At 51.5% G+C, this 14,595-nt stretch overlaps 1 protein-coding gene across 1 annotated transcript in view; it reads left to right on the plus strand.

Annotated features, from left to right (window-relative positions):
• Nucleotides 1–14,595, plus strand: part of LOC108579280 (protein turtle-like) — an 89,840-nt gene that overhangs the window by 28,956 nt on the left and 46,289 nt on the right. Inside the window, exon 2 of the mRNA XM_017942788.1 lies at nucleotides 473–515. The gene's annotated coding sequence lies outside the window, so the exon portion shown is untranslated. The remainder of the gene's footprint in view (nucleotides 1–472; nucleotides 516–14,595) is intronic.

Raw genomic sequence — 14,595 nt, forward strand, 5'->3', positions numbered from 1 at the left:
ACCGCGAGAGATTTCGACGGTCACGATCTAAGCTGGATTGGTGGCAAGAAATTGCCGATGGCGCGTTATCTCGCGACGTAGATTAGAGATCGGTCGATGACCTTCCGGCTGGCTCCTATTATCTCCTCCTGATTGTACCAGAATGTCTCACGGCGGCGCTGAACGTCACTCGTCGATTAAATCCGGACACAATAGGATTTCCGAACTCCCCGAAGACTATACCGGCAGACTTTGGCGGCACAGTTTCGTTTTTCCCCCTTTTGTTCCTCGCCAACTTACCACCGCTCTTTTCTCCTTCGCGCCTCTTTCTCTCCCTTCCTTCCTCCGAAGGGATACCTTCCCGCCATGACCTCGAACTGCCTCCTTTCGGTCACGCGATCGCTCTTACGGCAATTTTCCGGGCTGTAAATTGCAAAAGTTCCCGCGGCTATCGTATCCCCGCGAAACCAACCGTTCTTTCTTCTTGTTTCAGATCTCGAACCGCCTCTCTGGATCCGGTGGAACGCGCCCACGGGGTGAGTTTCCCCCTGTTAATAATCGCGTACACCTCTGTCGAATCGCGAAATCGCACGCGATCGTCGCAACTGGACGACGAATCGGCGAATTTCCACGTTCGTTCTTCACCCCTTCCTTCTTCCCTACTTTTTTTTTTCATCGAGCTCTCATATTTTGCACTCGTTACGTCGCGCGGTTCGTTTATATTTCCCCTTTTCTTCCCCACCCAAAAAAAGGGATACAGTTGGAAGCTGAATAAAGATACGAATGGCCGCATAAATTTATGACGCTTGCATATGCATGAACGCTACGTTTTTTTTTTTCTTTTTTTTACGAGGTTTCTCTGCACGCCGTTAGATACCATTTGGAACAATGCATTCGCTCGTTATTTAGGGATCGCGGAGAATCCGTGCGTTCGACGGACGGTAAATCCCGCGATTCGTCGGGATTCTACGCGGAGAATTAATCGGACTCCTCCGTCGCATGTTTATTTCTCCCACGTTTTCTTTCTCCCTTTCCCCAACACACACGCGCGCGTATACACGCCCGTGCAATTTCCTCCGTCATAGTTCCACGGTTTCCTCCAGGCACACGCGATAATGCACACCCCCTTTAGAGGCCAGTAGCCACATTATCGTTGCCTCTCGAGATAAATCGGCAATACGTATTCGCGCGAAGGAGAAACGCCTCCCGAACACTGAATACAAATGTAAGCCACGCGTTCAACATTATTTAGGGAGCTGCGAGGCACTCGTTTCATTGCTATCCAGACAAAGGCCGAGCTTACGCGAGTCTAGAGGGTTCAACCTCGCATTGTGTCTACCTCGAAGGGAGGGATCAGGTGTCAAAAGCTATCCAAACCTTATTATCTCTTACGCAAATCGCACCCTTTCACGTTCTTTTTTTCACTACCCTCGTCTAGCTTCTTCGTCTCCTTTCTTTTCCGTCCGCTTAAAGTTGAAGACGCTACAGGAAAATGCACAGACTCGACGAATTATCGCGAAGTTGAGTTTGACGCGTGTGTTCCTTCAGCAGGCTGAGAATGGGAGAGGAAGTTGGAGATAGCGAGAAGCGACGAGGCGCGAAATTTTCTCGACCTCCCGAAAACTTTTCCATTCTTCGAGCTAGCTCGAGACAATTCCAGCCGACGTCGATGGCTAGAGAGAGAGAGAGAGAGAGAGGAACGAGTATCAGAATACGGAGAGTTTCCGCGAACGGCCGCGGCTAGACACCTGGAAAATCACCGTTAGAGACGGCGGACAGACGTTCGAAGCGCGAGCGTTCATTAGCGTTTCCGGTATGATGAACCGTGAAATTTCAGCCAGTCCCTTTGATCTGGCGAAAAGTCACGCGGTTGAATTATTAATGCCCAGGCTGTGCAGGCATGCATATACACGCATTGCTGCATGTTAATTCTAAGGCGTTTCGCGTCCGATCGTGCGTCGAATGTGTTACACACTTGTTAGACGATAATTTATCGTTAGGTGTCGGAACGTTGGACGACACTCGAGGGAGAGAGAGAGATACGTCTGTATGAACGTCGATCGAAAAGCATTTCTTCGGGACGGGCGATGAATAAATTAAAAGCACCGTCGTTTTTGTCCCGGAGGGTATTTGACTGCGTGCCTAATTAAATTTAACGCGACGCCCGGTCTGGACGCGAGAGAGAGAGAGGAGACAAAGCGAGGGAGAAGAAGTCGCTTAAATATTTGATTTCTGAAAATAGCGTCAAACTGTTCGCGCCAGCGCGAAAAACGTCGGAGGAAGGCGTCCGTCGAGCTACCCATTAAGGCGAAAGGGATCGAATGAAATTATAACGGTAGCAGCAGCGCGAAACCGCCTGTTATCTGTTTGCTCGAGAAAAATAACGTGGCAACCGGCGGAAAAATGGTAGAAGTGAAAAGAGCGCGGAATAGAACGGAAAAATTTCGTCGAAGCAGAAATTTTGCCCGGAGGGCATTACCTAGCGTGCGTTGGGTGCACGCGACGTACCCACGTGCGGTGCAATGAAAGAAAAAATCTGTTACCCGGTCCGCGGCACGGTCGGTGCTTGGTGGAAAAAAGGGATAAACATCCCGGAAGAATCTGTTTCGCGGGGCGAAACGCGAGAAATCCCTTACGAGAGAGAGAGAGAGAGAGAGAGAGAAGTGAAGCGCGAAGAAGAGAAGGAGGAAAAAGGGCGAAGAATGAAGGACGAGGATAGGGAAAAGAAGATGGAAGAAGGAAAAAAGAAGAGGAAGTGAGAGAGGGGCAGATGACACGAGGGACGTGGCCAGGGCACCTCTGAAAGTCGTTACGGGCTTGGATGCCGCCCTTCCGCCCGATCAATATTGCGTTGGTGGGGCCGAGGCAGCAGGAGGCAGGGCGAGGGACGCAAGGGTGAGTGGGAACGGGGGCGAATAGAACGGATCCGTGGCCGCGGTGGAGGCAAATGTTGGGCGAGAGGGGCGTCGAGGGGTGTCGGAGGGGGATCTCTCGGGTGAAGAGGGGTTGAGAGAGTGCGCCGACAGTGGGGGTTGTTTGGTGGGGGCGGTAGTAGAGGAGCGAACACTGTCATGGCGCCGCGCACCACCGCCAGCCAAGCGGTACCTCCAACTACTCCCTCGCGGTGTGTAGCGCGCTCTTCTCGATTTTTCAACTGAAAATTTGTACCGCGATCGGTCCTCGCCGCCACCTGTGCACAGAAGGATTGGTCGGTTCGTTCGCTGGCGAACGGAATTGCTTGGTCGTTTTGGAAAGTGTCGTGGAAGGTTCGGGGGCGCGCGACCATCCGTTGCACGAACGTTGCGTGTCGCAGGCTCTCCCGAGTGTGCAGAGAGAGCAGCAAACGCGATCTCGAGTCTGGCGCGATCGAACGACGAGTTTCCGCGGAAGAAGGAGTACCAACGGGACAGGAACGGTGCGAGAAATTTCTAGCAACCTTTAGAGAACTGTGTGCTACGAACGATCTGCGAGAACGTCGGCGAGTTTGGTTATCGGTGTGTCGGTGGTATAAAGTAGCTGCGAGGGAAACGGGTTTCGACCGCTTAGGAAAACGGTGTTGGTGCCTCGTATCGACCACGAAATTCTCTCACGAAGGTCCAGGATCCTCTACTTTAAAGCACGTCGACTAAGCTGATGTGAAGACTCGAGACACAGGTCAGAGACACCGATTCGAGGAAAGAAAGAAAGATCGGAATCGAAGTAAAATTGGTGGTGGACCGCGAGGTGAATCGATGGTGTACGCGAAATCGTGACTGGTCGTCACGACTGGTTGTCGCGGCGCGATGCGTCACGTGACTGAGGACGGAGCAGCGGATGACAGGCAGAGTGGATAGTGAGAAGAAGGAGAAAGGAGAAGCGTTGTGGATCGTCTGGTGAGGACCTCGCCGGGTCCTGACCAGGGCTTTTTCCCGATCGTGGCAAATAGGCGGAGGCTAATCTACGGGAGTAACAATGTCCTAGCGAAGGCAGGAGCTCGTCTAGGCCGATCACCCTCGTCCTCTCTTCCGTTTCGCCCCCTGACCTCCAGACACAGTTAACCGACTGGCCTCGCACACTCTCTCACACACACGCGCCGCATACACGTGCACACGTTGCGTCGTTCCAGGGACACGCGTACCAGCGTGTACGATACACACGCGTCTTCTCCGCGTCCCCTTAACTACCCTCTCTGACATCCCTCGCGCTCTTTCTTACAAGGAACCGTGCGTTTACACCACTGCGTCGATGCGAACACGTTAACCTCCGGTCTACGCCTAGTACGTCGTCCTACACCTAGAAACAACCACCTACGCTCTCCTACGTGTGTAACTCACAGACGCGTACAGAGAGAGAGAGAGAGAGAGAGAGAGAGAGAGAGAGACGAGATTCCCGAATCCAGCCAAGTCCAAAGTCCTTAATCCCGTGGGGTGATCCTGGCCCCGCCCGTGTACAAGAAGGAACCACACCCCTGGCCAAAGAAGGAACCAAGGGTACAGATTTACCCGGCTCTTCTGGTAAGCTTTCACCTTCCACGTTCGTCTATTTTTCTCCTCTTTCGTTTCTTCTCCCACCCCCGACACGCGGTCGGGATTTTTCCGCCAGGGCCGCGGATAACGGTGTTGTAGTCACGGGATACGAGGAAATCTCTCCTCGGAACAAGTTGTTCGTTCGTGCCATTTTCTCGCACACGCGCCTATACGCGCGTTGTTTCGCCGTTGATCCATTTCGCGATTGCAACCCTATTTCTTGCCGTGTCCCGTCTCTAACCCTCCCACCTTCTCGGTGGATCTAATAGCGCACATGGCCTCGTTCCACGCTGGATGCAAGTTACAAACGCGATCGCGCAGCTTAGGTTTCGCGCCCGCAGGGTGGGGAAGACGAGGAGAGGGCGTTACGGCCTCTCGTGAAACCGTTACCAACCTTGAAACGATTCCTTTCCGGACCCTCGAGAGATCGATCGATCGTTGACGCGAGGTGGATGGGATTATTTTATTATTTCACGAGCGTGCACCGTCGAAAGTGGCAGCTACTCGAACACAATGCCGCATCGTCTTGTCTCGCTTGGAGCGAAATTAATCGCCCTCGAGACGTCGCAGACACAGGGAGGAATGGAAGCGAGGAGGGTAACCGGTGGCTGGTAGTTGGTGCTTTGTTAATTGCGCGAACCGGCTGCATTTTCCACACGGATACCCCCGCCGGGTTAATCGGCGGATCGATCCTCGAGCAATTTCCCGTTTGTCGCGTACCACCGGTCCCTAAACGTACACCAGCCAGGGTGAGTTTAAGAAACCGCGACGTGCTCCCGCGAAACTACCGCCGTCGTACAATTTCTCGAAATTCGTGAAGCGTACGTAAGTAGGTAGGTGTATATAAGAGGTGATCAAGCTCGTGCTTTTCCATCAGAGTCGTTAATAAATCCGCTATTAAAAGTTTGCCCCGGAACGCGGAGGCAAAAGGGAGAGGAGAGAAGAAAGATCCCTGCCACGCGGAAGTATCTCGGAAAGTCCGTGGATGGGAAGCGGATCGATCGCGTCAGAAATCGATCTTGTGGAATGGCTCGCGGGCTCACGGTTGATTTCGTTACTTCTTTGATGTATCCGAAGGCAGGAAATGCACGAAGGGCACGTTCACGGTTCGTTGGCCGGGGCCAATCGAGTTGCAGCTCGCTCGTAACCAGCCCGCGTCGAATATAATTTACAAACTCTCGGTGCAACTATCAATTTGCGATAATTTATGCGCACCGCCGATTTTTCCTCTCGCGGCTTATTTACGAGGCCGTTATACGGCTGGGCCAGGTTACAGCCCGTCCACAGTTACCGAACCGTGACTACGCGTCAGGTAATATCGCTGGCTGTCGCTGCACCTGCCTCGGAAACGCTTCGTTGCATTTTCGATCGTATCTCCAACTTTCATTCTTCATTTGTACGGCCGAAAAACGAGCTTGGCTGCGTAACGACGAAACGAGGATGAATCGTGTCGGTGGACTGATATCAGGTCTGTTCTTCGTCTCGATAGAGTGTAACGGTAGAACGGTAATTGGTCGGGTTTACACGGGAGAAATTCATACTCTGGGAACCTGTGCGCGAAGCGGTACCATTCATTTTCGAATTAGTACTTTTAACGCAGCTAAATTTATAAGCGCCGTTGCGGGAATTATAGCGTCGGCGCGGACACCCCGATGAATGAATTATTTCCTCGTTTTGTAAGTTATATCAACGTAATTAACCTTTTCATTTAATTACGCGGCAGGTTAATTGGACGTGGCGCAGATACCCAGGCCACGTTTATGCACTCGAACCGTCGATGGGCAATAATTTCGTCTGGCAAGAGGTTGCAGAGAGGTGTACATATTCGGGGCGAATCCCGATAAACGGATTTCTCTACTTATTTTACGCGTTGTTTGTGACCGCAGATTTTCCGCGCGATAGCTACGTGTGTGATAACTCGAATAAAGCTTCGAGTTTAAATTCCGCAGAGCGGTAGATACCGCGCGCGCGATACGCACGATCGAGTCGTCGATCTACCTGTATTCGGGACTTTTAATTTGGCTGGCTTTAAACGAAGAACGCCCAGGGTACGATAAAATCGTGGAGAATTAAATTGCACTTGAACCATCGAGTTGGTTAATGAAATTGCAAATGCAAGATTCAGCGAGAACGGAACCGTTTCTACTATTATTCCGCAGGATTCGGTTAATTTCAACCACCGATCGAACCTACCAGCCAGCTATTTTTTTCTCCCCCCTCCTCCCGCGGAGCGAAATTACACGTGGAAATACGTCGGGAGAAAAGCTGCCTTAACGGGAGAGAACGGTGCGCGACAGCGTAACTTTTTCGTCTGGTCGCATAAAACGCGAGCCCATTTTCCACCAACGACACCGCGCGGCCGTTTTTCAAGGGGTTTCCCGTGTCCTGTACGCGAGCGCGCTGCAATTGCAGCGTAACTAAACGTTTACACAGGCGCGAAGGGTTGGGGCCGTGCGTCGAAGAGAAAAATGCATTGTCGTTGGCGGTGTCGAGCGCTTACAACGAGCCGGGCTCCGCGCCGCGTTTCCGCCGACCAAATTCTCGTTTAATCTCCCTTCACTGAATTCCCTCGCGCCTTGAACAGCCTGTAAAAACTGCTGGCTTTGTACAATCGTGTTTCGTTTCCCTTCGATCCTCTCGTGCAATACCAAATCCACGCTTGTTTACCTAACCGTCACGTTGCGACTTGAGAAAAGAGAAAAGTGCACCGCCGTTCGTTAAAAGGAGCAAACTCGTCACGATCGTGGATCGAAAGAGAAGAAAGAGAGCGAAAGAGAAAGTCACAGGAAAGTCGCAACGTCATTGTTATGGAATGGTTTTTAAAGACTCGCAGACGGAAATTGATCGATAAATCATGCAAATGCGCCGCTCTTTCATCCTCCACCGTCGCGGATTCGTCCGTTCTAGACAGCTTGAATAGCTCTTACTATTAACCAGAAGGTAGTCTTTCAATTTCCCCTTTTTCTAGCAGGGCGGAGGAAAACGTATTTCACCGATAGAACCGGGAAATTTAAATTTACGCTCGTGACCGTATCTTCTGGCAGGGGAGGTTTGCGATTGCGAAGCTGCTTGAAATATTAAACACCACCCCGTTGCACCGGCCGACTCGTCACGTAACGGCTAATTTATTCAACGCCCCCGCGATTTTTTCGACCTAATCGAGCAGGCTGGCACGGGCCGAGACAACATCTGTCCTTCGAGTGCCGACGCAAGACGCCAGGCGATCGAAATTCCGCCGCGAGATCGTGCTGATTCGAGCGGCACGCGATGCCTTTTCTTGCCAGTTTCGTAGGTCGAAAGTTGAAGGTCTTTCTTCGGCCCTCGCGGCCCGTAACGTGCTCCTTTGGCCTCCATCCGGTGGCATGCAAGCTACGCGTATCTGGATAGATCGAGTCCGACCCCCGTGGAACAAGCGGAAACATCGGCCACCGAGGTAGGAGATAGGGATGAGAGTGTCAAAGCACAAGGTAAATATCGTTGCGCAAGAAGATGGAGCAGAGTAGTTCATGGCCGTGTAAAAGTGAGGAAAAGGGGTCTCTAAATACGATTTATCCTCAGATACCGTGACTTCTAGCATGCTTCTAACCGATTCATTTTTCCCAATCCCCTGTCCTAACACGTAAAATTCGACCTCGTTCGAGTTCCTTGCAATTTCGACGAAATTACAGCTGCTAATAGAGCTCTGCAGAAACCTCGAACACCATCGATCGAGAGAGTGCGAGGAAGTGGGCGAAGATGATGAGAATGAGCGCGACAAACAACGCGCTAATGACATTACATATCCGGTTTTTCCGCGAACGGCACGGGTCATACGTTAATTTACCGTTTTAATTACAGGAGGGAGGGAGAGAGAGAGAGTCGTAACGACGCCGTGTTCGCGTCCCGCAATATTTTCATTTACGCTATTGAATCTCAATTAAAGCGGCGCCGCCGGTAACTACGAATCGAACCGGGTAGAAACTGAAGTCCCCCGTCCCCCGCGTTTTCCACCCCGCTTTATGCAGCATGGTTATTTGTAACGTACGTGGTGAACGCGATCCGAAAGAAGACGAAGGAGAACACCGGAGTCTTTCTTGGAAAGGCGCGAATCTATCGCGTTTCCAGAGAGCGCAGATTTATTCGGACTAATGTAGCGTGAGAACGAGCCACTTTATGGAAAATCGGTTTTCATAAAACCTTCAATCGCTCCTCCTAACCACGTGCATCTATTGTGTTTACACTTTGGACCTGCGAACGATGTAATTAAACCCGCTCGTCCAGTTAACCGTGTTTCTATGGGAAACGTAATTAAACCTGGCTGCTACTCCGCAATCGCGCGCTCCCTCACCTCTGACCGACTTTTCGGAGTGTTATAGGTTAGGCTCCCTTCTGCCTTGGCAATTACAGGGAGAAATTGAAGATTTCGACCAAGGTTTTGTTTTCTTTAATCCTTGGGATCAAAGGGCAACGACGCTCGTGTGACAGTGTAACGCAGCGGTGGCGTTCATTCGAATGTAGACGAATAGTAGACAGGCGGTAGTTCATCACGCTTTTTCGTCCGCTTTTACGAACCTTTTAATACCCCGACGAATAGCTCGCGCTGATTTCCTGTCGCCTGTGCTCAATTTTATTTTGTCACGGTTTAGACCGTCGTGTCAGGATCGAAAAATTGTGTTCCAAATTTATACTTACTACCTTCGTTTTCGCGATATTATCTTGAAAGTGTTGCGGAAAAGTTGGGTGATTTCACGTGGACCGGATCGTAAGTCGATCTCCAGGGTCCGGCTTTAACGAGCCTTTAAGCGTAATTTAAACGGTTGCACGTATGCAACGTAGCCGAGACACACCCCTGTCGTCGACTCTTGTTCGCCACTCGAACTCCTCCGGGTCTTGTGACTTCATCCCCTCGTATCGCGTCTCTTTAGCCCGATAAGGGAGAAGCAAGTTTTCTCGGCGATGTCGCCGCCTTTCTCTCTCTCTCTTTCTATGCGGCATCTTCGTCTACTAGTTGGTTCCACGAGCTCCCCGCATTATGCAAGCGGACTCGTTCGAAACTTCGTGCTCTAAGTTTGTGCCACGTGCTTTAGGCAGCTCGTAGACACCGCTTAAGCACGACCATCCTTGTTTCGGTGGTTTACGCTTGTTACGAGCTGCATCTGTGTACGTGTGTGTGTGTGTGTATTTCAGGCTGCATGCCGAGTGTCGCGACGAGTTATCGAACCTTTCGATGCGGCGGTGTAATCGAGAGGTTGTTCAACCCTTTGTTTTCGAAGGATTTTCTCGACTTTGTCCTTCTTTAACCCTTTGCAGTCCGAATAGTCCAGTTAGTCGGCACTCGTTTGGCCACTGTCGGGCAGCAGCGTATAGTTTGCCTTTATTTCAATGTTTATTTCAACGCAAAATTTTGGCAAAAGGACCGCAAAGGGTTGAGTAATCCAGTCGTAAATTTCACAAGGAGCAAACGTACAGATTCGAAATCAAAGTCTCCCCAGTGTCGCGATTCCGTTCGTGATCCACTGACCCACTGCAATCGCGGAGGAACACCGGTGGTAGGAGTGAATTGCGAGGACGCGGGGGAGGTGAGAATTTCCCTTTCGGCGGTGCTCGCTCTGGGCCACGGTTATTGCTCGCTGGCCCCTGAGAAGTCGTTCTGTCGGTGGCAGCCAGCGAGACGAGACAAGGGAGACGGCTAAGTGCTCTTCCCTATGGCACGTTCGATTCAATTGCAGCTGCGGGCTGCTGACCGACTCAATAGAAACCCAAGCCAACCCCCTGCCACCTATTTCTCTAACTGTTCCGGTGTTCGTTGGGGTCGAAACGGGCCGGATATCTCGTTCTTTTTCGTCGTCTCGGTCGTTCCGTTGCCCTCCTTCGGAGACTCGTATACGCGCGCGAAGAAAGAAAAGGCCAACCCCTTCGTTTCGAAACCCCTGGAACTCTCTCGACGATGCCTCGCACGAGGAGAGAAAGAGAGGGCAGGCGCGCAAATTGCGGCTCGTTTAACGCGGCAACGGGGACGCGTTAACCTCGAAAATGCTCGATTCGAAGTTCGCGGGTGGTGGTGGTGGTGGTTCCGCGGGCCGGGGAAGAAGATGGATCGACAGGAGGGAGGTCGGAGGAGATACGTGCCGGTGCGAGGTTCGTTAATTAAGCGCGAAATTAGGAGCAGCTCCCGGTGTGCGCCACTTTATTTGCCCCGCAATTTAAGCGCATTGTTAGAGCGCATTAATAGCGGCGGATAATTAACTCTTCGGATTATGCTCCGCAGCCCACGACAATTTTCATAAATATTCGCGAAATGCGATTCGCCGCGAGCCTGGGGTGCTGCCGTTTTCCGACCCGGGATCGATATCGCGAGTAACGCCGTGTGCGATTTTTCGCATGTGTAATCATGGAAGGAAAGGGAAGAAAGAATCTTCTTTGCGGAGATATTCTTGCTTGCTTTACGGTTTTCACTAGGAGAGTCTGGCTTATATTCGGTCCGCGCGGTGTGCAATAACGTTAAAGCTGCCGCCGGTGGTGTATCCCGACGCACCAGAGTTCAGCCTCTGCTGCCGTTATGAAAGATCGTAAAGCTTCCAGACGGCGAAACGCAAGAAACGAAAATTTCAATTACCCGCGCGTCCTCGAGCCATCCCCGTGTTCCACCGCCGAAGGTACATCGTATCGTAGCCCCAGAATGTGGAACAAATCCAAAGTTGTCTCATCAACTTTTCACCGGGCGTGCACCGTTCCTGGAAACCCGTTCACTTATTCATTCGCGCGCTGGCAAAGTGACTTGCCAGCAGCTCCGAGCTCCGATCGATGCCCTGTCCAACGGCCAGTTTGTTTCTCTCGCTGTTCGATTATTTGGACGGAACGTCATTTTCGAGCACCCTATGTATACATACCGAATTGCTCGTTGGATTGTTCCAAGAATCGTTCCGTTTCGTTTCAATCGACCCCTTTCTTCTCGTTTCTATCCTCGCGCAATAAACTTTCCGTTATTCGGCAGAGCGAACGTTTGGTCACATTTAGACTCGCGTTAGTCTTGAGAACTAGGTTGGAAAAAAATGACCGGGTGATATAACTGTGCGAAGGGTGCATATTGAACGGTGACCCTCTTGACCAATAGCGGAATCGCGGGGAATCCTGTCGTGGAAGGGCTCGAGCTTCGATTCGACGTTCGAAGATGACGGTTCGAGTACCGTACGCGGCAGAATCCACGGAATTCGCCGGCACGGCCGCAAAACTTTCAGTTATTTGAGTATGTCGGAGGGCCTCGGCTGGGTATCGTTTCACGGATGCCTAGTGATCGTACTAGCTAGTCGCGTTTCGGTATTCCGCTGGCAGTTTTGCGGTCGGCGAGGTGACGATGCAGCAGTCGCAGCTGGTGCCGGCGCGGCGCGGCTCGACGACGCGTTTTGCGGCGCTATCGCGGTCGTTACGCAGCGCTACGAATCGCTTCGAGGTTTATGCTGGTTAGGGCGTACCGCAAATATCGCCGGAACCTTTCCGTGAATGTATCGCGACGAGTCGCGACTTTAATTAAACTTGTCGCCGCGTCTCTGTCGAGAGAAAAACGTCCCTACTTTTCCCCTCGCGAGCGAGAGCCCGCGGTATTGTGCGGCGCGAAAAATACGGGTTAGAGTTTCGCGGCGAAGTTTAACCGCGATAATACACCCAACTATTGTTCTCTAACGTTTGTGTCACGTGCCGTTGAATTATCAGCAGACACACGATATTACGTTGCCGCAGTTGGAAAAAGGAAAAAGTAATCGATACGGATCTTCGACGTTTATAGCGCGAAACGGTTGACAGGATTTTACGCTCGAGCCGGATATATCGAAAGATTGAAATTTATTCGAGGGATATTTTTTCCACCCTCCCTCGGCACCGTTGTTAAAATCGAACGCTCGGAAATTCGCGTGGCGCACGGAAAGAGCGAATGTTTTTCCGTCCTGTACACTCTCGGCTGGTCGTCGGCGAACACGTTTCCTCGTCGAAAGGACCTCGTTTCGCGTCGCTATCGGCTGAGAAATCGGCGGGGCGATCTCTCTTCGCGACACAGCGGCGGTTCACGGACGAAGAGCGAGACGATCGCGTGCATCGCGCCACTTTTCTCCCAAGCTGGAGCGCGCGCGTAATTCCAAAGGTCCGTCGCTGAATATTCGCCACGTGCAACGAAAGAAATTACCCTCCGTCGTACTCGATTCCGGCAACGATACGATAACCAGGATACGTTTATCGCGATCGCCGTGATTACGACGCTATCGACGTAAGGCCAATTGTTTCGTCCAGCCGATTATCCCAACGACCGCGCTTTTTCTCTCTCCCCTTTCGATACGACGAGTAAAACGGCGAATACATGTAGGTCAGCGTGGAAGTATTGGTCGGTTCGGTCGAAACTTTGGACAAATGCACTCGTTAACTAGGATAGAGTTAAGTATTCCGGCGTTAAACCGAGGCAGTCGTCGATTTAACTTGGCAAGAGTTATCGGCGTGAAGGACGTCACTTTGAGCGGAGGAGAGCGGAATTTGCATAGAATGCTCTCTCACGTTGATTCGGTAAGTCGAACCGTCGGCGTGGATTAATCCTCGAGTGGCCCTTCGACAAATTACATTCTCACCGTATCGCTCTCTCTCTCTCTCGAAACGCGGGGGAACAAGTTCGAATACACGTATTCGACCTTTCTCTTATACAAAGAGCGCGCGGACCTCCCGAGAGGTCCTGAAACGTTTTCCTGCGGCACATCTGCCGGGAAGAAATGCAAAGCGCGAAATCGGTGGAACCTTTGATCAGCAATCGGTCCTCCGTGTCGCGTGGAAAATCTCCAAGGGTCTAGCGTGTTGAACAGCGTAAAGTCGGTGTTTCGAGATTTCCCTGGGGATGGTGCAGCTTAAACACTCTCCACTTTAAAATCCATTTCCACCGTATCACCCATTGTCCATCACCGAATCCTCTTTCTCTCCCTCTTCTGGTTCCCCAGACGCGGGAACCTCGTCCTTTCAGCTGCCGTTCACCCTTTCCTTCATTTCCCCTGACGAGACCGTATCGAAGTACCTCTCTCTCCCCGCATCTTCACCTTTGTTCATCCGTGCATTCTCTCTGTGTCTTATCTCGGATGTAATCACCGTCGGAGTCGCCGTTAGGCTCGTCTATAGACGTCGGTAACTCTTGCACGGAGCGTTCTCATCCGTTACGAGGGTGGAAATGTTGAGGCTGGGAGATTTCTGGCTGCTCGTAATCGCGCGAACGGGTGAGGCCAATGATTCTCCGGCGGGCTATGCGGAAGTTGCTCCCTAAAGCGAGACGAGGGAAGGCGAGCACGTACGACGTCGGGGTAATTTCGGCGAAAACGATTCATCGAACAGTCGAGATTGTATTGCCGTGGAAGTCGTGAAACTTGTCCAACGTCCGCTTCGATTCTCCGCAGATTCTTCTTGGAATACTCGGAGAAAGCTCGTTTCATCGTTACAGCATATTCTTAAGCTTGGTCGAAACCTACCGACGATATATGTATAGGAGGTATCGGCCGAGGTTCCCGGCGATAAAAGCTACAGGGGTTGGGAAAAGCGGGATGAAAAAAGGGGCTGGTTTTAATGGATTTCTGCGAGGACTACTTCATCGGCTTTTTCACCGACGTAATTGGATCAGATTTAATTGACGTTGCATAATTAAGTCCCTAGTTGGTCTTGACGCCGAAAGGCGACGTTCGCAGAGGGATTTCGTATCCGTTTTCCACGCGAAATATGTATTACAATATTCGTAGGAACGTGGTGAAACGCTGTCGAATTACACTCGATGCCCGTTTCCCACGGAGAAATCGGCATTGAAGCGGAGAAAAGAGATTCCAGAGCTGCGAAGTGGAAGGGAGGGTGGGTATCTCGAGAAAGAGTAAACATCGCTGTTGCTGACCGTGTTCTCGAGGGCCATTCGGCGATCCTTTTCACCTGGCTGTTTCGATGTTGGTCAAACGTCATCGAGCGACCTCGGGTTCGTTCCCTTTTACCACGAAATTCTATCGCCAACGGGCGCTACAGTTTGGCGAGCGAACAAGCGAGCGAGAGAGAGCGGGAGGTTTCACGGTAATAATTAACGTGCTCATCATCGTGCCGCAAGGACACGTGAACGGATTTCGTGACGGATAGA

Source organism: Habropoda laboriosa, unplaced genomic scaffold (assembly GCF_001263275.1).
Source record: "Habropoda laboriosa isolate 0110345459 unplaced genomic scaffold, ASM126327v1 scaffold64, whole genome shotgun sequence".
In the NCBI taxonomy this organism is placed as follows: domain Eukaryota; kingdom Metazoa; phylum Arthropoda; class Insecta; order Hymenoptera; family Apidae; genus Habropoda; species Habropoda laboriosa.